The sequence below is a fragment of the Xiphophorus hellerii genome, chromosome 2, assembly GCF_003331165.1.
Source record: "Xiphophorus hellerii strain 12219 chromosome 2, Xiphophorus_hellerii-4.1, whole genome shotgun sequence".
NCBI lineage: Eukaryota > Metazoa > Chordata > Actinopteri > Cyprinodontiformes > Poeciliidae > Xiphophorus > Xiphophorus hellerii.
The window spans coordinates 25,487,332-25,503,695 of NC_045673.1; the positions used below are offsets into that span (position 1 = coordinate 25,487,332).

A 16,364-nucleotide genomic window follows, 5' to 3' on the forward strand; every position below is an offset into this window, starting at 1 on the left:
CTAGTGTATGCTTAAATTACCAATAATTCAGAATTTGAAGCAGCTAATATTTACTCACAAAAGACCATAGACCTTATCGGTTTAAAAGAACCAAATATTTATTCAACAATTAAGACAGTGAATTAAACATTTTTAGTTAGTCCCAAAACATTGTAGCATTTGGATGCAACACATTTCCATTGAAGTCTCCCATTTCTTTTTCTTAACCAAGAAATTTGTGGTTTGCTGAAGGACTTAAATCCTTTTACTGTATGGTTTGTTGAATTACTTTGTGTACACAATGACAATAAGAATAAATATCTGTATCATTAACCCAAAACAAAATAAACACACTATGAACTAAATAAAACTTATATACAGTGAAGTTATTTAAAATAAAGAAAATGTTTATTTTTTCTTTTTAATTTGTTCCAGCCACTGCTCTTTAGTGAGACTTTCATTAGAGGGACAGTAAATTTGCCCTCTATATTGGCTGTGTCCTGTTTCAGCTATTCTAAACTGCCCGCATTTTTTGCATGTGTTGTGCAAAACTTTGCGAGTCAATTTTCGAGGTTCTCTACCAGGTTGAGCAGGGGCTGCTCTGGGAGCCAGAGCAGGGGCCAGAGCAGGGGCCAGAGCAGGGGCCACAGGATAAGCATGTGGAGGAGGGGTGGAGAGGTTCCACAAACTCTGTTGCTGTTGGGTAGTGAGGATAACAGATCCCTGTGGTGCCATTGGAGTAATTGCCACTAGCTGAGGCCTTTTGGGTGGGGCAGGGAGAAGCTGCCGCTGTCCTGATGGATTTGTCCCATCAGTGAATTGTAGCTTTCTTTTTAATTTTGACTGCCCCACAGTGTTGGATGGTAGCCTATATGTATGCAGTGGCCCTGAATGTGGTACGCCGTAATGCGGGCGTATATTTGCAGGCAGAAGCGGGTCAGCAGCTACAGAAAACTGGCTGGGAAGGTTTAGCCCTTGAAGTACCACAGCGGTCTCTTGCCTTTTGACCCTTCTGTTATGCCACTGAACCAGGGTGGTGTAGCTAACATCCACTAGCTGCAAATGTGTCTGCCCCATCACAGCTCCATTCGCCAGAACGAGCTGCCTGATCTTTCTATAGTCTTGTAGGATCAAATCCCACCTGGAGACTGTGCCTGCTCCTCTTTTCTTTGGACTACGATGGATATTGCACAGTCGGACAAAGATGGTCTCCACCAAGCGGCAGCAGTCTGGCCATTGGGCAGATGGGGCTGGAGTGGTTAGAGCATGCCTCTTTACACTCTCAACCCCAGGAGTAAATTCTTGCCTCTTCTTGGGGGACCGAAACCTCCCAGTGTTCAATCTTTCTTGATGTCTTGCAGCAAATACCGTTCTCTGTTTATCAAACTCCAGCAGGTTCTGCCACAGAGCAACAATGCAGCTCACCTAAACAGGAAAATAAAACAATTTTACATTAGGACAACAATATGCAAGTGAGGTGAAAGGCGTGTGCATGTCTGCAGCAAGCAACAATGCATGTTACTGACCTCCTGGTTGGTCAGCACCAGTGAGGTTTTGCTCCTTAGCTCCACCAGATACTCAGCCAAGCTGTCAACGTTGTCCAGGCCTGGTACACCGGCCTCATCTAAACCCTGAGAAAACATAAATAATGTTGAAGTTATTTGAAGTTTTATTAAATTTTTCTTCAATTCTACAGCTTACTATGAATGCCCACCTCTGACATAGGCTCAGCAATGCCAGGCTGGGTGGAGGCAGCAGACAGGGTGGAGGGAGCTGGCTGGGTGGAGGGAGCTGGCTGGGTGGAGGGAGCAGACAGAGTGGAGGCAGCAGACTGAGTGGAGGCAGCAGACTGGGTGGAGGCAGCAGGCTGGGTGGAGGCAGCAGGCTGAGTGGAGGCAGCTGACTGAGTGGAGGCAGCTGACTGAGTGGAGGCAGCACGCTGGGTGGAGGCAGCACGCTGGGTGGAGGCAGCACGCTGGGTGGAGGCAGCACGCTGGGTGGAGGCAGCACGCTGGGTGGAGGCAGCTGACTGAGTGGAGGCAGCAGGCTGGGTGGAGGCAGCAGGCTGGGTGGAGGCAGCAGACTGAGTGGAGGCAGCAGACTGAGTGGAGGCAGCACGCTGGGTGGAGGCAGCACGCTGGGTGGAGGCAGCTGACTGAGTGGAGGCAGCACGCTGGGTGGAGGGAGCTGGCTGGGTGGAGGGAGCTGACTGAGTGGAGGCAGCTGACTGAGTGGAGGCAGCTGACTGAGTGGAGGCAGCACGCTGGGTGGAGGCAGCTGGCTGGGTGGAGGGAGCTGGCTGGGTGGAGGGAGCTGGCTGGGTGGAGGCAGCTGACTGAGTGGAGGCAGCTGACTGAGTGGAGGCAGCACGCTGGGTGGAGGCAGCTGGCTGGGTGGAGGGAGCTGGCTGGGTGGAGGGAGCTGGCTGGGTGGAGGGAGCTGGCTGGGAGGAGGATTCGAGATGTGATGTAGCTGAGAAAAGGGTCTCATCGTCTAGCTCTGATACTAGAAAGTCCAAAGCTTCTTCGTCCACAAAGCCTTCATCTTCCTCTGCTACATTAGCCTCCACATCTTCCAGCAGAACATCTGTCTCTTCTGAGTCAGGCTGGGGTTTCAGTGGCTTTCCTGTTTGACTTAGAAGGTAGTCAACGCCCAGTAGCTCACCTATGGAAAATCAAACATATTGATAGTAAAACATTCCAAAACATGTTACATATTATTGATTTTTTTATACTATAGTTTATCTTAAACTGTTTATCCTTCACATATTTCATTTGTACCTGTGTACTTTGAAGGGGGCATAAATTGTGGGACGTACTCTTGTCCCAGCACCTTCAAGCTGTTCTGATTTATGGACTGAGTCATGTCTCCAGCATATGTCAGAAGAGACGATGGTTTGTTGGTCACTGCTGCAGAACCCCGATCCTGATTCCATCTATTCAGGCCTTCCAGGAGGTAGAGCTGGAAATTCAGTAAGTTTGCACTGGTTCCTGTAAAAAAAGGAAAAAACCAACACATCATATTAATGTCTTTGAAACAATACTGGTTGATCCAGTTTTGCAAAAAATATACAGTAAAGTGTTGTAGTCATGTTAGAAAGCGACTTACCTGGAATAAACCTGTTTAAATGACAATGAAATGACTCCAGGGATGTAGAGCCTCGTGAACAGCGATAACGTGTCAACTTGATTCCGCTCTTGTTGACACTGCCCACCTCAGTGTACAACTGAATCCCTGCAACATCCTGAATGCATTTCACATGCCGTTTTTGGACACCCCAGATGTGTTTTATCCTGACTTCATCCAGTAAGGGAACCCCCATCAAATCTCTCCCTTTTGGACCATTCAGCTCCTCCAGCAGTCGTTCAATAAGGACAGTAGTGATGTCCTCTCCCCGTGTCCTCCTACGACAGAAATTACTCAACTCCTTCTTGGTTATCTGCCTGTCCACCATGGTGTTGGTTATACCTGGCCTCTGTTCCTGCTGGAGCTGCCTTTCTTTCGCTCGTCGAAGAAGGTCAAGGTCCCCTGCATCCCACTCAAAAATGCAGGAGGACAGTGCCCGCATGAAAGCAGGATACAGAGGGTGGGCATCCGTGGTACAACCAACAGCCAGCCTCCGCATAAAGTGCCAAATGTCCAGGCGAATGTAAATATCTGGCCACCCTCCAAACCTGGCCTGCAGCTTGCTGAGGCCTTCACTAACACAGCAGCCACAGTCCACATACAGCACCTTTGGAGGTGCAGCCCCAGCCTGGCGGCACCGCTCCATCAGTCCTGCAGCCATTTTGTCCAGTCCTGGACCCTCCTGGACAGTCAGGACACTATTCAATATTTGGCCCAGCTCATTGCTGACTGACGACACCCACAGAGCCGTTCCTTTGCTGTGGCCAGCCAGCTTTTTGGTGATCTACAATAGAAAGTGTGGAATTAAATCTTGCCGTTTCTCATGTCTACAGAAACCACTGCCGGCTGTGTATTTCATAACATTTTCAATGTACTTAGAACAATAAACTTTTCACAAGTTTAATTGTTTGTGAAACAGAAAAAAAGTTATCCCAAACATTTTTAAAATTATTAGCGTTTTAAATTTAGTAGTGTACAACTTTTTTTCCAAGTAGGATATAATAATCAATATTATTATTGTCAAGTTTTTTGCTCTCTTTAAACCACCTCAGCTTCTGCCCAAACTTGAAAAAGCTTGCTTCCCTCAAAGAAATGCAGGAACCACTCATTTCAGCGACATCTTTTATTCATCTTTTCTTTTTGTCTTTAGATTAGTTCAATTAACAGTGTAAGACCACCATGATTTTGCAGAAGTAGTCACAGAGAGTCACAGAGCAGTTTGAAAACCTACAAACAAATGAAACAAAATCAATTACAGATCACAATGAACTAATGAACTAGTTTTCCAGGTAATGTTAATCTACTTTTAAGTGAACAGTGAATGAACAAACAAACTACATTCCACACACATAAATCCCATTTCATCACCAAGGCTAATTTGGTCTTCTGAATGCAGATTAAATGATATAAACTGTGCATAATGTCCAGTTCCTACCAGTGGTGTCTTTGTGGAAGCTTGAAGCTGAGGCTCTTTGTCTGAAGAGATCATTGTGAGCACAGGTGTGCCAAGTTACCTTATAGACTTCAGATAGGCCTGATTGAAAGGGAGGGGTGCGCTTGATTCTCTGTGATGTGTGTGCCAGTTGGGTGGAGATAGTAAATGCACTCACAAATGTACCATTTGCTGTTTTAACTTGACGATTATCATTACATGGTTACTAACCTTTTTGGTGGAGTCCAGCTTCAGAACTGTCCCCAAGGTGGAGGTGATGCTGGCTTTTATGTGTTCTATGCGTGACAGAATATCTCTGCCATACACTGACAACAACCAGCGATCAGTGGGGATGTCAGCTGGTTCTGGGGGCTCCTGGCACACCACAGGGAAAAGGCTGGGTCTATTTACAAAGTTAGCGCACTCCTCCAGATAGTGCCCCAACCTGTTCAGCCACTCCTCCCCGTGGTTTTCTTTCAGCTGCTTCAGCAGCCGTGCTGAACTGTTGCCCTGTGTCCTGTCTCTCATCAGCCTGATCACTCGTATGTCACAAGCATACCTGGAAGGCAGATTAACAAAGTATTTATTTTGCAGTTACATTTGCATGTAATGTAATATCTTCATTCCTTCAGTTAGCATTTTACTAAATGTTTTACTCACTTTTGGGTGAGGATGAGCCGAAATAGTTTCTGGTGCGGCAAGTCCAGCTGGTCTCGGATGCTCTGGGATGTTGATAGATACGTGAGATTACACCCGCTGCACCTGAGTGTCTCCGTCACAAGGAGGTAATACCTATCAATATCCAGGACTTTCCGAGCCCTCTTGTGGATGCCAGCACCTGTAAGATGATTCCCACAAGTTTTGCAGAACACCCTGACCTTCCACTGATGGTAGGGCATCCATACGAGGAGCCGATGTGAAAAAAACCTCTCAGGTGTTGGCACCTGATGGTAAATGAGGGCCGGCGCAGGAGGCTCGTACCACAGCTTTAAATCTGGGCGCAGTTTGCCAGATTTAAAGAGGGTATTTGAGATCCATCTTTGAAGCCTTGCCATCCACTCCCCATCCCCCATACCTTTGTGGCTCTTTGGCTTGGTGCTCATCTGAAGATAACATTGGGAATTAGCAGAATCAAATTCCATAAACTAATGATGCACTTTGTGCACAACTAACAATGGGTATGACATAAAAGCATTTAAAAGTAAAATCAAAGCCATAGTTTTCTGTGCTAATTATGATGAGGTAAAAAAAACAAACTATAAACCTCGATCGATCGATCGATCGATCGAGGTTGGTCTATATATAGGTTGATATCTATGTATGCATTTACATTTTAACTTAAAATGTTACTACTATATTATAAAATAAAATGTGTCCTTACTCTTGCACTCAGAACATGACATCATTATGTCGCCCTTTTATTTAACCCACAATATATTATTTTAGCTGATGTACAATTATAAATACGAAATCTGTTTGAACGACAACAGACAATAAACAATATTAATGGGTACTCACAGCAAGATCGTTTAGGTCGAGAGATCAATGATGTGATGACGAATCCTTCTTCAACGAAGCTAGGCTACTGACATCTGACTTTCAGAATCTTCCAACGGTTTTTATTTTTAAAAATAAAATTCGAAATTTGTTTTGTTTGTGGTGGTGGGGGGCGTGAGGGCGTCTGAGGGAGGGAGGGGTCAAGGTGATTGGCAATGTTCCATTGTGAGCGCGGACATTGATAGGTTCGCATGTCGCCACGGTGATTGGCCGATTTCCATTGTGAGCGCGGACATTGATAGGTTCGCATGTCGCCACGGTGATTGGCCGATTTCCATTGTGAGCGCGGACATTGATAGGCTCGGTCCATTATGAGGCGGTACGACATTGGCTAAACCGTTCAATGTGAGAATGGAGAGGGGCAAGCGCCATTGGAGGAGAAACACCGACTAACGTGAGCGAAGTAGCGCCAACGAGGCTCAGTAAACTCTCAAGTGAGGAGACGCATGTGCTGGCTAAGTTAGCTTTGTAGCGGCATGTGACCGCTTCCTACCAAAGTGCTGCACGACCTTCGATAGCTCAGTTGGTAGAGCGGAGGACTGTAGTGTACAAAGGTGGACATCCTTAGGTCGCTGGTTCAACTCCGGCTCGAAGGACTCCTTTTCTCTTTTCGCCAAATCTTCAGCAGAAAGCTTTGTTAGGAGTGGCTGACGAAAGAGACGTTGACGTAAGAAGCCGTGATCGTATAGTGGTTAGTACTCTGCGTTGTGGCCGCAGCAACCACGGTTCGAATCCGGGTCACGGCATTCGTGGTAAAAGCAGAGTGGCGCAGCGGAAGCGTGCTGGGCCCATAACCCAGAGGTCGATGGATCGAAACCATCCTCTGCTATGCTAACCTTTTCACAATACATTCAATGTGTCTGATTGACCTGCCCATCTCATTCCTCCTCCTCTTGTCTCTGTGCTCTTTTGTCAAGAAGCAAACGCGTCTTTTCAAAAATCTTTGTTCTGAGCTGCGTCAGAACATTTTTTACCAATAAATCCTGCTAACGTTTGTCTGGGCTGTTCTAATGATCTGAGTCACATAAATGATGACTATTACTCCAACCTCTGCTCCTCCATTGTTTGCTTCAGCCTTGGGGAATAAAGAGGTGGCCTCAAGGGGCCCTCCTCTAGAGGGTTTGCGACGGAGATGTACCCGAGGACTCCGCACGGGCACCCCGCGGGTGTGGGCGAAAGAAAAAATGTTTCTCGAGCTAGCCAGGAGTCGAACCTAGACTCTTCTGATCCGTAGTCAGACGCGTTATCCATTGCGCCACTAGCCCATCTCACGACAATGATCTCCTTTTCATCGTGTCGGACCACGACTGACTGGTCGGAGAGTACGGACAATTAATTGGCTTAAGCAAAAGACATGCCCCGTGTGAGGGTTGGACTCACGACCTTCAGATTATGAGACTGACGCGCTGCCTTCTGCGCCAACGAGGCTCAGCAAACTCTCAAGTGAGGAGACGCATGTGCTGGCTAAGTTAGCTTTGTAGCGGCATGTGACCGCTTCCTACCAAAGTGCTGCACGACCTTCGATAGCTCAGTTGGTAGAGCGGAGGACTGTAGTGTACAAAGGTGGACATCCTTAGGTCGCTGGTTCAACTCCGGCTCGAAGGACTCCTTTTCTCTTTTCGCCAAATCTTCAGCAGAAAGCTTTGTTAGGAGTGGCTGACGAAAGAGACGTTGACGTAAGAAGCCGTGATCGTATAGTGGTTAGTACTCTGCGTTGTGGCCGCAGCAACCCCGGTTCGAATCCGGGTCACGGCATTCGTAGTAAAAGCAGAGTGGCGCAGCGGAAGCGTGCTGGGCCCATAACCCAGAGGTCGATGGATCGAAACCATCCTCTGCTATGCTAACCTTTTCACAATACATTCAATGTGTCTGATTGACCTGCCCATCTCATTCCTCCTCCTCTTGTCTCTGTGCTCTTTTGTCAAGAAGCAAACGCGTCTTTTCCAAAATCTTTGTTCTGAGCTGCGTCAGAACATTTTTTACCAATAAATCCTGCTAACGTTTGTCTGGGCTGTTCTAATGATCTGAGTCACATAAATGATGACTATTACTCCAACCTCTGCTCCTCCATTGTTTGCTTCAGCCTTGGGGAATAAAGAGGTGGCCTCAAGGGGCCCTCCTCTAGAGGGTTTGCGACGGAGATGTACCCGAGGACTCCGCACGGGCACCCCGCGGGTGTGGGCGAAAGAAAAAATGTTTCTCGAGCTAGCCAGGAGTCGAACCTAGACTCTTCTGATCCGTAGTCAGACGCGTTATCCATTGCGCCACTAGCCCATCTCACGACAATGATCTCCTTTTCATCGTGTCGGACCACGACTGACTGGTCGGAGAGTACGGACAATTAATTGGCTTAAGCAAAAGACATGCCCCGTGTGAGGGTTGAACTCACGACCTTCAGATTATGAGACTGACGCGCTGCCTACTGCGCCAACGAGGCTCAGCAAACTCTCAAGTGAGGAGACGCATGTGCTGGCTAAGTTAGCTTTGTAGCGGCATGTGACCGCTTCCTACCAAAGTGCTGCACGACCTTCGATAGCTCAGTTGGTAGAGCGGAGGAGTGTAGTGTACAAAGGTGGACATCCTTAGGTCGCTGGTTCAACTCCGGCTCGAAGGACTCCTTTTCTCTTTTCGCCAAATCTTCAGCAGAAAGCTTTGTTAGGAGTGGCTGACGAAAGAGACGTTGACGTAAGAAGCCGTGATCGTATAGTGGTTAGTACTCTGCGTTGTGGCCGCAGCAACCCCGGTTCGAATCCGGGTCACGGCATTCGTAGTAAAAGCAGAGTGGCGCAGCGGAAGCGTGCTGGGCCCATAACCCAGAGGTCGATGGATCGAAACCATCCTCTGCTATGCTAACCTTTTCACAATACATTCAATGTGTCTGATTGACCTGCCCATCTCATTCCTCCTCCTCTTGTCTCTGTGCTCTTTTGTCAAGAAGCAAACGCGTCTTTTCAAAAATCTTTGTTCTGAGCTGCGTCAGAACATTTTTTACCAATAAATCCTGCTAACATTTGTCTGGGCTGTTCTAATGATCTGAGTCACATAAATGATGACTATTACTCCAACCTCTGCTCCTCCATTGTTTGCTTCAGCCTTGGGGAATAAAGAGGTGGCCTCAAGGGGCCCTCCTCTAGAGGGTTTGCGACGGAGATGTACCCGAGGACTCCGCACGGGCACCCCGCGGGTGTGGGCGAAAGAAAAAATGTTTCTCGAGCTAGCCAGGAGTCGAACCTAGACTCTTCTGATCCGTAGTCAGACGCGTTATCCATTGCGCCACTAGCCCATCTCACGGCAATGGTCTCCTTTTCATCGTGTCGGACCACGACTGACTGGTCGGAGAGTACGGACAATTAATTGGCTTAAGCAAAAGACATGCCCCGTGTGAGGGTTGAACTCACGACCTTCAGATTATGAGACTGACGCGCTGCCTACTGCGCCAACGAGGCTCAGCAAACTCTCAAGTGAGGAGACGCATGTGCTGGCTAAGTTAGCTTTGTAGCGGCATGTGACCGCTTCCTACCAAAGTGCTGCACGACCTTCGATAGCTCAGTTGGTAGAGCGGAGGAGTGTAGTGTACAAAGGTGGACATCCTTAGGTCGCTGGTTCAACTCCGGCTCGAAGGACTCCTTTTCTCTTTTCGCCAAATCTTCAGCAGAAAGCTTTGTTAGGAGTGGCTGACGAAAGAGACGTTGACGTAAGAAGCCGTGATTTTCTACCTTGCCTATATCTATGATTGGCCGTATAAATATTCTCAAAATAAACGTTCTCCCCAAATTCCTATATCTTTTCCAGGCTATCCCCCTTAATCCTCCCGATGGTTTTTTTTTACAAATATTCAAACAATCCTAAATAACTTCATTTGAAACAGCAGACAAGCCAGATTACGTTTATCATTATTATATCTTCCATATGACAGATTAGGGCTAGGTGTCCCAAATTTTAAGTGGTATTATTCTGCTGCTCAGCTTTCTAGTGCATCCTGCTGGTTTTCAGCAACATTTCTGTCATGGGTGAATATACAAAATATAAATACCACTCCCTTATCCCTAAATTCATATCTGTATGCAAAAAGTTATTAAAAAATACTTTTAACCCATATGTTAAAAATACTATTCGAGTATGGTATGATGTACATAAATTCAAAAATGAAATAACAACACTATCCCAATTCTCCCCGATCTGGGGCAATATGATATTTGAACCAGGTAGGAAAGACATGGGTTTTAAAACATGGTATGCTAAAGGCTTACGCAAAATTTCAGATTTATTTGATAAAGGGATTATGATGAGTTTTGAAGATTTGAAACAAAAATTTGACATTCCAACTAAACATTTTTTTAATTTTATGCAAATCAGAAGTTTTGTCTTGGGTGCTCAAAAGTGTCTAACATTACCTAGTCTTACTTCTATAGAAGATTTGGCAACAAATTGCCATTTGAAGAAGGGCCTAATATCCCACTTTTATAACATCATCAGAGACAGAATCCCAGACATCCTCACAACACAAAAGACTGGCCTGGTGTGAAGACTTGAAATGTAATATATCAGTAGAGGAATGGCAGAGAGCCTGTCTGAAGGCACATACACAATCTATTAATACTCAATTTAAGTTAATTCAGTTACAAATGGTTGATGAGAACATACAGTATGTTACTCCAACATTACTAAATAAATTTAATTCCAACATCCCGGATGCATGTGCTAAATGTGGAGATAAAGGCAACTTGATTCACTGCCTTTGGGAATGTCCTGAGATTCAGAATTTTTGGAAGGAAGTTTTGGATAAAATTTCACTTATCGTCGGTACTAAACTCAATCCCTGTCCTAGGTTGTGTGTCTTAGGAATTTTTCCCACTCAAACTCAAATTAGCAAATTTGATCAAAAATCCATAATTTATTGTTTGGTGCAGGCTAAATATAGTATAGCCAGGTCCTGGAAATCTGTAAGCAGACCTCAATTAAAAACGTGGATGTCTACATTATCAAGCTCTCTTGCCTTGGAGAAACTCACCCTTATGATTAAGGGTAAATACTGTGTGTTCAAAAATATATGGGAAAAGTTTTTGCTATTCTTGGAAAATATAAATACTCATAATGATGATTGACTGAATGTACTCTAGCTAATTTTGCTTATGTTTTTATTTTTATAGTGGCTATAAGTCTGTTATCTTTGTGTTAATTCCAAATGTACTCACTTGCTCGAAAAATGTACGAAGCTGAAACACTGATGTCGGGATGCCTAGAACCAGGGAGGACGATGCCATCACCTCGTACTTGGCTTGTGGACTGAGATTAAATCTCTTGGACTAAGTCTCAACATACACCCTGAGATAACAAACTTAAAGTATTCTGTCTCACTGTAGTCAACTAATGATTGTCACCTTGAATGTTTAAGTTGTTCATGTGTTTTCTTTTGGTTTTGTTAGGAGTTTTGTGCACTTGTGAGTTATTTGTCTGTGTCTCTTTTGAAATGTAAAAGACAATAAACAGAATTTGGAAAAAAAAAAAAAGAGAAGCCGTTATCGTATAGTGGTTAGTACTCTGCGTTGTGGCTGTAGCAACCCCGGTTCGAATCTGGGTCACAAGCTTTGTTGTAAAAGCAGAGTGGCGCAGCGGAAGCGTGCTGGGCCCATAACCCAGAGGTCGATGGATCGAAACCATCCTCTGCTATATTAACCTTTTCACAATACATTCAATGTGTCTGACTGACCTGCCCATCTCAGTCCTCCTCCTCTTGTCTCTGTGCTCTTTTGACAAGAAGCAAATGACTCTTTTCCAAAATCTTTGTTCTGAGCTGCGTCAGAACATTTTTTACAAATGAATCCTGCTAACATCTTTCTGTTAGCAGGTACCGGTCCGCGGCCCAGGGGTTGGGGACCACTGCTTTAAGGCACTTGTTGCTTCTCAAGGCCCAAAGTTCAGAATAACATCTGAGACAATAATGCCTCCAGGTCTTTAATATATTGTGCAACACGCCTAAGTCCACCATATTGTCAACTTTCTCTATTCTTATAATGATAGCAGACCTCACTTATCATATTAATAATAACATCAATGTTCCCTGTAGGCCACAACCAGACCAGTCTTATTTTAAAAAGCATCCTGTTTACATTTTAAATCACATGTTTTGTATTATAACCTGTCGAAACTATTGACTTCAGTCACATCTCAAAATTATTCTTTTGGGCTTTAATACACTAATTCACATGATAGCTGTTCAGACTATTTTTACAAAATACTACCTGCTACAATCAAGGAGACAGCAATTAAAATCTACAACATTCTTTTGCATTTTTTAAGGACATATACCCTTTTCCCTCATTCCAATTCATGCACTAGAGAAGGTGAAGAATTACCTTTTTTCTCTTATGAGCGAACCTTCTCTAATACCCGTGGTATCCGCTAGGGGGCTCTCCTAGTCATTTAGTATCATGTAGCACTTGTTGCTCCTCAAGGTCCGAAGTTCAGAGCCACATCTCAGTTGTAGCTTCAGGGTAATTGAATAAAATAACAATTAAGACTAGAAAAATTAGCATTTGTTATGAAAATGAAGTGTGAACGCTGTAAGCTGAATGTTTTTGGTGACAATTGCTGAAGCATTGAAGTCAACTGCAGAAGACATGCAGAAATGTAAGAAAAAAAAAATGCCTATACAAAAATTGCTTAAAAAGGTGTAAAAACTTTCAAGCAGTGCAAAAATCCCACACAGAGTATTAGAAATTGGTGCAAAACAGTGCTCACAAAGCTAAACTGTACAGTCACAGCAGTGTATTAGGTAAAATGAGAAAAGCTAGCTAAAATACTACCGATAGCTTCCAGGCTAGCACTAGCATGTTGACAGTGACATACTCCATGCAAAGTGGAAAAAACCCCATAGAAAAGCTAGAACTAGCTGAGAAGCTAAATTCAGCAAAAAAAAAAAACTAAAAGTTTTTAAGCTAACACTAGCATGATGATATTAAAATTCACTCCTACTACTTCAAGGTCAGTAAAATATACATTGTTTTTAGCTCTTCTATGACATGCTACTTCTATGTCTGCTGCTGTATCCATAAATATTGATCAAACTAGTAAAATATAAAGTATTTAAAGAGATGGCCGTTTAATTGAGAAAACAAATTTATTTTTATGTTCATACTGTATTACACTTGTGCTGAGTGTTTGCCCTCTTCCTAATTTTCTATTTTGGCATGTTTGTCACACAGTCCATTTCAGATATTAGTCAAAGACAACAGATGTAAACACAGTTTTGAAGTGAAGATGTTCGTCATTAAGGGAGAAGAAACCCTGCATGGCCCTGTGTGAAAAAATGACTGCTCTGTTCAAACCCAGCTTTAGTTTGTCACACCTGAGTTCACTGTCTCTAGCCACACCTGTTGTCAATCAGGTCATCACTTAAACAGGACCTGCCTCACAAAGTGAAGTACACCAAAAGATGGTCAAAAGCTGGATGTCATGCCAACTGCTTTCCTACGCGATTCGGCTCGATTCTCATCTCACTTTACTGCTCGTCTGGGCTTTCTCCCATTGAAATGGATTTCTCTGGTGGAAATGGATTTCCATGTCTTATAAATATCACGTAAAACACTTAAAAATAATATAGCTATATTAATTGACTTAGTATTTGCACATTTGAGTGCCTAAGCGTTGCATTGCGTGTGGATTCCTGTATCCGTGACGCTGCTTGCGTTCCAGCATCGTTTCGTTTTACAAATTAAGCACTGCCTATGGCTGTGACACTCTGTGCTGCCCAGTGAACTTTAAATAATTCTGCAGTTCATTTTATTTTTCCAACAAAAACAAGCTCCAGTTCAAATGATGAAGACATAATTTGACCCCGTCTTCCTGAAATCAGTAATCAAACATTTAATCAGAATCACTACTTAGAGACAGATGGTGAATCCAACATGTACAACCATGCTGTGCCTGCAGCATTCACACTAGTGAGGAGACACAGGAACTCAAGAGTGCGAATGTCTTGCAGCTTAAAAATAAAACCAAAAACCCATTAAAAGTGAATTTGGACTCTTTTCATGGGTTTTGGGTTGTAATAGGTTATGACACCGATCAGTTTGAAAACACACACACACGTCTTTATTGTGCAGTACTTTACAGAATATTATTCCCAACAAGAAAAAGATATTAATCTAATATCTGTCAAGTTCTTGTTTTGTTCTTAACATGGTGTCATGTCATTAACAATATCAATTTATTTGAAACAATCTTTTGTAATAATCTCCATCCCTTGTCGTGACGTCACGCGCACTATCCCGGGGACATGTAATATCATTACTCGTGATGTGATTGCCTTTCGTTTTGCTTTAGTTACTTTTCTTCTTCAGAAACCCTCCTCCTCCTCCTCCTCCTCCTTCTCCTCCTCCTCTTAGTCGTCATTACGTGCTGACCGGTCAGACCTTTCTCCCCTCCTCTTCTCCCCTCCCCTCTTCTCCTCCCTTGGTCTTTTTACTCCGGCTTTTTCCAGGCTTCATGTCATGCCACGGCTAATTCCTGAAATTCCTGCCCTCCTTGCGCTCCAAACAAGCGGGCTCCAGGAAGGAGACGAGGCAGCACAAAACAAACAAAGGGAGAGGAAAAGAAGAAAACACAACAACAACAACAAACAACAAACAAACGAGAAACAGCTAATTCAGCTTCTTTTTAAATTAAGACAGAGATAACAGTTGTTTCACCTGCCTCCCTGAACGCGCCTGTCGGACTTGCCGTAGAGTTTCAGCAGGTAAGCTGTTTCAGTGTTTTGCTGTTTCTTGTCTCCAGGGTTTTTTGTGCTTCTTCTTGTGTCGGAGCGTGAACTTTTCCGCGTTACTTTTTCTACACAAAATAATTCCCATTCGCAGGCGGACATAACATACCTCAAATGTCTCACATTTCTCAGGAAGAATCCCTGCATTTCCCCCCCCCCTCCTTCCTTTAATTGCAGCTGTGGAGGGAGCCGCGGCTCTGAGTTCCTGTGCCTCAGCCGGGAGACGGACTCCCAGCCGTGCGGTCAAACATTAGCGCCTGGCCGGGTGAAAGTCTTACTCCGGAGCCAGTTAAACCGCCTATTTATTAACCCACTAAATTATATATTTATCTTTCTCCTCATCATTTCCGGTCGCAGCAACAAGTGTTGGTGCGACCGGAGTGGGTCTGACGGAGCGGTGGTCGTCTGAATACTCGGGCTGACTTCATGTTGTGACGCGATTTGTTAAAAGTTTTTAAGTCTTAAATTAATGCGAAAGAGGAATTCTGTAAAGTGAAAAATTACACTGCGCAATTGAAGTTTTTACTGCAGTTATTATTGATAATGAATCAACTGTGCTTTCTTTTTTGACTTTTAATTTTTACTGTGTATTTAAAAAAAGTATATTGTTTAAATGTTACTCCTGTTATTTAGAATAATATAGCAGAAGTCATTTACATTATATATATATAGATATATATAATGTGTGTAAATTTCATATTGATAAAACATTAGTTATGCATCAGGTTTTATGGAACAGTTTCTTTCTGTAAAACGTGATTCAGGTTCATAAACCCAGAGTTGGCCATGAACAGAAGCGGATGCTAAGGACAACCAGGCCATCACCAAGTCATATACTATGCATTTTCTTACATCCTTTATGTATCCATGTACTTTAACCATGAAGTGTTAGTTTGTTTTTCACTGCAGTTAAGGACTTTCATGAATTAATAGTATAATAAAATGTTAAATTCTTATTCATGGTTTCATCTTAATATGTATTATATTCCAAAAATATATATATATTATGTCTTAGTTCTATATGATGCCTGGATAGGCTTGTCCGTCAAATAAATTATTGCAGATTATAACCCCCTTATTAGAGAAAAGTCACTCAAAGTTACATCTTTTGTTTAGTTATTAATTACTGGAGTCATGTAATCACATTTCTTTAAAGTGTATGCTATGAGAGATTGCTTTAAAACTATAGTTTTGGCTCGTCTGTCCTTAAATAATTCATTTTTCTGTGTTCTGAGTAACAGTTCATGCACACTGTAACTGTTTGCAAGCAAATATACCCAGAACAATTTCCCCTGCCTTGCCTAAACCTGACCGCCTCTTTCAAACTCTACTGAGAAACTGACATTAAAAGAGTGGGGGAAAAAAAAGCATTTTCACAATTTAGCAGCAGCTTTTATCTTGTACAAACACTTCATCCCAAGTGCCCTTCATTCATTCATTTCTACTCTTAATTAGGCAAACCGATGTCAAATTATCAATATAGGGAATTAATTGTTGGGCCAAAATAAA

The 16,364-nt window shown here is 43.5% G+C and overlaps 1 protein-coding gene and 17 non-coding genes across 19 annotated transcripts in view; 12 read left to right on the forward strand and 6 right to left on the reverse strand.

Annotated features, from left to right (window-relative positions):
* The first annotated feature begins 6,602 nt into the window (after positions 1-6,602).
* Positions 6,603-6,690, forward strand: trnay-gua (transfer RNA tyrosine (anticodon GUA)). Its single transcript is given in 2 exon segments — positions 6,603-6,639; positions 6,655-6,690. It is a non-coding gene; the product is annotated as a tRNA-Tyr (tRNA).
* A 78-nt stretch (positions 6,691-6,768) lies between these two features.
* Positions 6,769-6,840, forward strand: trnah-gug (transfer RNA histidin (anticodon GUG)). Its single transcript has one exon. It is a non-coding gene; the product is annotated as a tRNA-His (tRNA).
* An 11-nt stretch (positions 6,841-6,851) lies between these two features.
* Positions 6,852-6,923, forward strand: trnam-cau (transfer RNA methionine (anticodon CAU)). Its single transcript has one exon. It is a non-coding gene; the product is annotated as a tRNA-Met (tRNA).
* A 363-nt stretch (positions 6,924-7,286) lies between these two features.
* Positions 7,287-7,359, reverse strand: trnar-acg (transfer RNA arginine (anticodon ACG)). The gene has a single exon. It is a non-coding gene; the product is annotated as a tRNA-Arg (tRNA).
* A 90-nt stretch (positions 7,360-7,449) lies between these two features.
* Positions 7,450-7,522, reverse strand: trnam-cau (transfer RNA methionine (anticodon CAU)). The gene has a single exon. It is a non-coding gene; the product is annotated as a tRNA-Met (tRNA).
* An 89-nt stretch (positions 7,523-7,611) lies between these two features.
* Positions 7,612-7,699, forward strand: trnay-gua (transfer RNA tyrosine (anticodon GUA)). Its single transcript is given in 2 exon segments — positions 7,612-7,648; positions 7,664-7,699. It is a non-coding gene; the product is annotated as a tRNA-Tyr (tRNA).
* Positions 7,700-7,777: 78 nt separating this feature from the next.
* On the forward strand, positions 7,778-7,849 carry trnah-gug (transfer RNA histidin (anticodon GUG)). The gene has a single exon. It is a non-coding gene; the product is annotated as a tRNA-His (tRNA).
* Positions 7,850-7,860: 11 nt separating this feature from the next.
* On the forward strand, positions 7,861-7,932 carry trnam-cau (transfer RNA methionine (anticodon CAU)). Its single transcript has one exon. It is a non-coding gene; the product is annotated as a tRNA-Met (tRNA).
* Positions 7,933-8,295: 363 nt separating this feature from the next.
* On the reverse strand, positions 8,296-8,368 carry trnar-acg (transfer RNA arginine (anticodon ACG)). Its single transcript has one exon. It is a non-coding gene; the product is annotated as a tRNA-Arg (tRNA).
* Positions 8,369-8,458: 90 nt separating this feature from the next.
* Positions 8,459-8,531, reverse strand: trnam-cau (transfer RNA methionine (anticodon CAU)). The gene has a single exon. It is a non-coding gene; the product is annotated as a tRNA-Met (tRNA).
* An 89-nt stretch (positions 8,532-8,620) lies between these two features.
* trnay-gua (transfer RNA tyrosine (anticodon GUA)) lies at positions 8,621-8,708 on the forward strand. The gene is given in 2 exon segments: positions 8,621-8,657; positions 8,673-8,708. It is a non-coding gene; the product is annotated as a tRNA-Tyr (tRNA).
* A 78-nt stretch (positions 8,709-8,786) lies between these two features.
* Positions 8,787-8,858, forward strand: trnah-gug (transfer RNA histidin (anticodon GUG)). Its single transcript has one exon. It is a non-coding gene; the product is annotated as a tRNA-His (tRNA).
* An 11-nt stretch (positions 8,859-8,869) lies between these two features.
* trnam-cau (transfer RNA methionine (anticodon CAU)) lies at positions 8,870-8,941 on the forward strand. Its single transcript has one exon. It is a non-coding gene; the product is annotated as a tRNA-Met (tRNA).
* A 363-nt stretch (positions 8,942-9,304) lies between these two features.
* trnar-acg (transfer RNA arginine (anticodon ACG)) lies at positions 9,305-9,377 on the reverse strand. The gene has a single exon. It is a non-coding gene; the product is annotated as a tRNA-Arg (tRNA).
* A 90-nt stretch (positions 9,378-9,467) lies between these two features.
* trnam-cau (transfer RNA methionine (anticodon CAU)) lies at positions 9,468-9,540 on the reverse strand. The gene has a single exon. It is a non-coding gene; the product is annotated as a tRNA-Met (tRNA).
* Positions 9,541-9,629: 89 nt separating this feature from the next.
* On the forward strand, positions 9,630-9,717 carry trnay-gua (transfer RNA tyrosine (anticodon GUA)). Its single transcript is given in 2 exon segments — positions 9,630-9,666; positions 9,682-9,717. It is a non-coding gene; the product is annotated as a tRNA-Tyr (tRNA).
* A 1,975-nt stretch (positions 9,718-11,692) lies between these two features.
* Positions 11,693-11,764, forward strand: trnam-cau (transfer RNA methionine (anticodon CAU)). Its single transcript has one exon. It is a non-coding gene; the product is annotated as a tRNA-Met (tRNA).
* Positions 11,765-14,467: 2,703 nt separating this feature from the next.
* The window catches only part of tead4 (TEA domain transcription factor 4), a 40,193-nt gene continuing 38,296 nt past the window's right edge, over positions 14,468-16,364 (forward strand). The window contains exon 1 of one of the 2 annotated variants that reach the window (XM_032548675.1): positions 14,468-14,831. The gene's annotated coding sequence lies outside the window, so the exon portion shown is untranslated. The remainder of the gene's footprint in view (positions 14,832-16,364) is intronic. The other variant, XM_032548666.1, reaches the window with a different exon arrangement.